Raw genomic sequence first — 6949 nt, forward strand, 5'->3', positions numbered from 1 at the left:
TAGCGCCCCAGCGCTCAAGACAAAACCAAACCGTCGCAGAGCCATTTCAGGTAGCGCTTTAGCGCCCCCTGGTGGCCGTTGTAGCGCTACCTCCATCCTGAAGTTACCCAGAAACTTCTCCCTTCGATTCCACCATTTCTAACCCAAACCAAAAGCTTCCTAACATCAAATGAAGTCCCAAATGAACCCAAAAACCATCCCCACATGTGCTAGGCACCACAACCCCAAGAACCGTAGCCAAAAACATCCATTGAAACTCAACTTTCCAATTCACAAACCTAGCTGAAACTCAAATGAAAACAGAGCAAGACCAAGAGTTTTAATGGCTAAAAACTCACCTCAATCTCAGCAACACACCCTCTTCAATGGTAGAGCATAACCCTAGCTTATCACAGCTTGGTTCCTCAAAAAGAGCTCCAAAATTCAAAGAGAAATGGAAGAGAAAACCATCGGGAGAGAAGGGAAGAAGTGAGACTCCATTTTTGGTAAGCATCTACAGCCTTAATGGCTGATATAAATCCTTAAGTGTGAAAAGACCTTAATGCCCTCAAGTCTGAAATAAAACCTTAACAGCCACCAAGGGCAAAATGGTCCTTTCACACCTATTTCGTTAATCATAGTTAACACCCTCCAATTCCCATTATTCTCAAATACCTATAAATCATATCCCATTACCCTTTAATTCCCGGTAATGTTCTAACCATTAAAATCACCCTGAGACTGAACCCGAGCCCCGAACTTAATCTCATTATGTTCTAACCATTAAAATCACCAGACCGAACACTTGCATATCATGATCGTCTCATGCCGAAAAGCTCGAAAAAATCCACATATAATGCGGTACCATTCATAACTTACCCACATGCATGAAAATACACAATCACGCCCTCAATGGGACAAATTACCAAAATGCCCTTATAATTAAAAATAAACCCATATGCATGCATTTATCATCATATTATAATATAATTCACAAAGTCATGCATATAATCATCTAATATTGCAATAAATCAATTATGGCCCTCTCGGCCTCCTAATGAAGGTCCTAAACCTTATTAGGAAATTTGGGGCATTACAACTATCCCCTCCTTACAGAAGTTTCGTCCTCGAAATTCATCTGAATTGCCCGGAATATAAAATTCCGCACAACTGATTCCAGTTTCCCAGGTCGCTCCCTGGACCTCAATGTTTCTGCAACATACCTTAACCCAAGGAACACTTTGTTCCTGAGAACCTTATTTCTTCTATTACAATTTGAACTGGCTATTCCTTACCAGAATACCTAATCTCAACCTTCAGATTCTTATGACTCAACTCATGAGTTTCTTTTAACCCATGTCCACTACATGGAAATACATAATACACTGAATACAACTAATAGTGCCAAAGATAAGGCTGATCCAAAGTCAACCTACCAGTCCTATCCAGGATTCAAACTATCATACTACTCTAGGGTTCAGCTTGCCCTTAACTCCTCACCCCTTTCCATGGTGATACTTTAAGGAAGATACAATCTTCTACTTGAAACTCCATGTTCCTGCTTTTCAATTCAGTAACACTTTTCCATTTACTCTGAGAAGTGAGCATTCACGCTCTAACCTTTAATAATCTCAATGGTCCCCCGAGCCATCACATGATCCAGAATCAACACCTCACCCATCTCATTCCAATGAACTGGTGCTAAGCATACTCAACATACCTCATCTCATAAGGTACCTTTCCTATACTGGATGAATCTCTTTTTCTCTCTGATTTACCATCAGTTTGAGAATAACGAACTATACTAAATACCATCTATATACTTATCACCTTCTTTAACCCTTTCCAAAACTTGGAAGTAACAATAAAGTCTTCATCTGATATGATAGACCTTGAATTCTCAAGAAGGCACACTATCTCTCTCCCATAGAGATCTGAATACTAATCAGTTGTATCACTTATCCTTACTGATAGAAACGAACTCACTTGGAATACTGGTCCATAATGATCCAATCCAAATCATACTGACCCACTATCCTAGGCAGTTCCATCGTGAAACCCATCGCGATGCTTTCCTTATTCCCATTACAAAATACTCAAAGCCTGCAATGGCCTTGCTGATTCCTGATACTCTGTCTTGACCTGCTAACAGGTTAAAAACTTTATCACACATCCCATTATGCCCCTCTCCATCTCAGGCCACCACATAAAAGCTTTCAAACTCCGATACACTGTCATGATGCTTGAATGAAGAGAATAAAAGAGTAGCACGAGATTCATCCAGAATCTCCCAATTAATCCCAGTGTCCATCGGATTCCAAATCTGATCCTAATACCTCAACAAACTCATATCTGACATTGTTAAATCCTTAGCTAATCCAGCTAAGACTTACTCCTCAATCTTTCCCATCTGTGGTTCACTTAATTGTTTTCTTTTTTAATCCTTTCTGAGATAGTCATCTCAAGCATAAATCTGGCCACCTGGCCCACAAGAAACTCTACTCTAGTTCTGGTCAAATCCTTTAACCAACACGTTACATAGGCGTTAACTTTTCTCCATCGCTGAGGTGTCATAAAATATTCTAAACTAATTTTGATCTGCAAGAAGACTCAAAACTCTTTCTCATGACACATATAATATCTTGCCCATCCAAGGAAACTCTTGCTTACCAAGGCATTCCTTGACCTTGGCAAATTTTTGCAGAGAAAACATCGCGATACCACCATCCAAAACGATTACAAATCCCATTCCAATAAACCTTTGAATGATCTGTTCATCTGACACATAAGCACTCACATTAAACAAATTCTGAAAGCATACTCAGCACTCCGAGTGCCCCTATCTGTTATAACAGCAGACTTCTGCATATTCTCTTCCCTGATCTCTAACTGGTACTAACCAGATCTAAGATCTACCTTATAGAATACCATCTAACTCATTAACTGTTGACGGTGAGAACTCGTCAACGAAGTTAAGTTGGAAAAATTATCAAATCAAGATCGCTAATTGGAAAGCTGTAAAAACTTGAACAAAAAACTCAAGAACAATGATGGATCAATAATGGAGAATTTTGTCTTTCATTCACACTTAAGCCTCTGCTACAGTAAAATTTCCAACCCCCTTTCAGGTGGCCTTAGAGTTCATTTTATAGTAGGCTCTAATGTCCTTAGGTGCATAGTGGTCCAGGGGACCAAGTGGTACATACGTACTGTATTAGGGGAGTGGCTTCAGAGGTTGTGGTCGTACATCCCGTACAGGAGCAGGTGTCAGGAGGATGTCTCCACTACTTGTCTGTACCCATGTCTGATGCGTGGTGGCAGGCGTAGTGGCGCAGGAGGTAGTGGTGTCGGCTCTGACCTATGGCCGTAGACGTACGGACCATGATCCTTACCCCAGCGGTCTCACTGGCACTGATAATCGTACTCAGTACTTGGTCGTACAAACATGTCCCATTCGACCCGTACGGGATCACCTAAGTATAGGGATCCCAAGATGTACGGAATGGGACCCTTGGTGTGAGGTGGCGATCTTGGGTCCTGAGTATGAGATGCTTGAAGCACCCCGAGGCCACCTACGGACATAGGCGATAAGCACGTGGCCTCGTCAGGTGTCTATGTGGGCGAGGCGAGATGCCTCCTTCGCAGGCCTCCCTTGCGGTGTGGCTTAGACCCAGATGTGTGGGGTGACAAGGTGACGGCCTCCTGAAAAGATGATGGCCCGAAGGGCCTCTCGTGAGGCGTAGGCGTGCAAGGGCCTCGTGCATGGGCACCGCTGGTGGCCTCGCGAGGTGTAGGCGGTCCGAGGGCCTCGCGTGGTGCCAGCCTTCACCTTCACGTTGGCCTCGGGAGATGCAAGGTGGCCTCGCGAGATGGGTGGCCTTGCCCATGTGTTGGCCTCGCGGGATGGAAAGTGGCCAAGGGCCTCGCTGAGTGTTAGCCCTTACATCGGCCTCGCGAAATGCAAGGTGGCCGAGGGGCTCGCACATGGCCTCGCGCATGGGCGCCGTTGGTGTCCTTGCGAGGTGTTGGCGGTCTGAGGGCTTCATGTGGACGCAGGCACTTGATGGCCTTGTGTATGAGCGTGCCTCACGGCCTCTATGAGACAGTGACGGGCATAAAGTCTAACAAAGGCGTTGGCGCATCGGGGCCCAAGCGCCTGCTTTAGATCTCTTACATGCCTGAGACTTTGAGCATCAACACTTGCCCCCCTGTCTAGGAGAGTACCTTTAGGTGCTCTTGTAGACTATTCACCTTGATTCTTATAAATAGGCCCTCATGCTTGGCCTAATATCTACACTTCACCTCCTTAGCTTAGTGGCATTTAGACCCTTGCTCCTTTCAAGAGGTAAAGGGTTCAATCCCCCACAACCACACTTTTTCCATAGATTCATCATTTTTTTTTTTTTTTTACATATGAGCTTATTTCTTGGTGTATCTATTTTGCGACTAACACATCTTTCTGGTTCATTCTTGCAGACGCGCACTTTCGACTCTGTGGTGCTTTTTGCTCCCTGACCTTCTTTGGATTCCGCCTTCGCTTTCTTAATCACTTGAGGTATATTTTCTTTCCTTCTCCCTTTCATTTATTTATTTTATCGGGTCCAAACTAGCAGTACTCGGGATGGGGTACATTAGTCTGGGCTTGTAGTGAGTTTGACCATATAGAGCGAAATTGACTCGGTGTAGAGGGGAGATGGAGGACCTTCACCCCTGGGCCTTAGTGACCATATAGCGCGTCTTAGGACGACCCTTTTCGAATTACATATAGGCCAGTTTTTCGATCTCTGGATACCGGCTCTCCGCGTCCACCAAACGCTTGCTGATATAGTATACGGGTTGTTGCTGCTTCTTCTCTCCCTTAACCAGGGCTGCGCTCATGGCATGCTCAGACACTGCCAAGTACAGGTACAGCTTCTTGCCCTTCTCTGGCTTTGCTAACAGGGGTGGCTTCCCCACGTGCTCTTTCAGCCTGAAAAATGCTTCCTCACATCTTTCATCCCAAGCGAACCTTTTGCTCCCTTTGAGGATGTCAAAGAATGGGAGGCACTTGTCGGTGGACCTTGAGATGAACCTATTAAGGGCCACCACCCTTCCTGTTAAGCACTGCACCTCCTTCTTATTCTTTGGTGGGCTCATCTCTACGAGTGCCTTTATCTTGTCAGGATTGGCCTAGATGCCTCTGGAATTGACCATGAAGCCCAAGAATTTTCCTGAGGATACCCCGAAGGTGCACTTGACTGGGTTCAACTTCATCCGGTATTTCCCGAGCGTGTCAAACATCTCACCAAGGTCTTTGTTGAGCTCTGCTACTACTTTGGTCTTCACTAGCATGTCATCCACATACACCTCCATATTCCTTCCTATCTGATTGGCGAACATTTTATTCACCAGCCTTTGATAGGTGGCTCCTGCGTTTTTGAGCCCGAAGGGCATCACCTTGTAACAGTATAGCCCTTTGTCTGTAATGAATGACGTGTGCTCTTCATCTGCCGGGTTCATTGGGATTTGGTTGTATCCTGAGTAGGCGTCCATAAAACTTAGTAACTCATGTCCTGCTGTTGCATCTACTAGCTGATCTATCCTGGGAAGCGGGAAGCTGTCCTTAGGACAAGCTTTATTCAAGTTCGTGAAATCGACCCAAGTTCTCCACTTCCCATTCGGCTTCGGCATGAGTACTGGGTTCGATACCCACACAGGGTAGAAAGACTCACGGATGAAACCGTTGGCCTTCAATTTGTCAACCTCCTCCTTTAACGCTGCGTATCTTGTGGGGTCTAGCGCCCGCCTTTTTTGCTGGACAGGCCTTGCTTATGGGGAGATGTTCAGGTGGTTACACATCACACTGGGTTCTATGCCCACCATGTCCTCATGACTCCATGCAAACACGTCTAGGTTATCTTTCAAAAATTTCGTCAACTCCTCCTTCACATCATCTTGCAGGCTTCTCCCTATCTTCAATTTCCTTAATGGTTCTTCTGTCACCGTAACCTCCTCTACTTCTTCCACCGGTTCTGCTCTTGACTCATCCACGACCCGAGGGTCCAGCTCCTGCGGACCCCCCGTGGGCATACATAGCACCTCATGTACCACCATGGCCATTGGCTCACGCAGTTTTACAGGCGTGCGGAGTGAGGTGTTGTAACACTCCCTCGCCTCCTTCTGTTCTCCCTTCATACTTGCGACCCCTCCTGGAGTCGGGAACTTGACAACCAAGTGATATATTGAAGTTATGGCTTTCAATTCTCTCAGGGAGGGTCTCCCCAATACCGCGTTGAAAGCTGATGCACAATCTACTACAACAAAGTTAGACATGACTGTAGTCTGCCGGGGTTGTTCCCCCATGGTAAGTGTCAATTTGATCATTCCAAGGGGTTGCACTGAATCCCCGGTAAATCCGTATAGGGACGACTGACAGGGCTTCAGGTGACGAATGCGTAGTCCCGTCTTCTCCAAAGCAGGGCGATATAGGATGTCCACCGAGCTCCCATTATCCACTAGGACTCGATGCACACGCATATTTGCCAATTGGACTATCAAGACCAGCGGATCATTGTGGGGAAAGTGTACTCCCCGTGCGTCCTCCTCAGTGAACGTTATCGAGTCGTTTTCCCCCTTGAAACTCTTCGGGGGTCGTTGTTCTAAACTCATGACGCAGGGAGGCGGACTTCACCGAGCCTCTCTCGCATATCTATCTCGCCCCTTCCTAGAGTCTCCTCCAAATTCTGGACCTCCAAAAATGGTTCGGACCTCCCCCTGTATTTCTGGGGCTCGCTCTTGCGCCTGGGGTGCTGTGGGCTCGCCCTCCGGCCTTTGCCTTTCTCTCCTGACATAGCGGCCCTAGTGCCCCCAGCAGATAAGCTCCTCAATTTCCTCCTTCAGATGGATACACTCTGCCGTGGTGTGTCCGATGTCCTTGTGGTATTGGCAATATCTATTGGGGTCCCTCTTGGACCGATCCTTCGTCATTGGT

This window comes from Humulus lupulus, chromosome 3 (genome assembly GCF_963169125.1).
Source record: "Humulus lupulus chromosome 3, drHumLupu1.1, whole genome shotgun sequence".
Taxonomy (NCBI): Eukaryota; Viridiplantae; Streptophyta; class Magnoliopsida; order Rosales; family Cannabaceae; genus Humulus; species Humulus lupulus.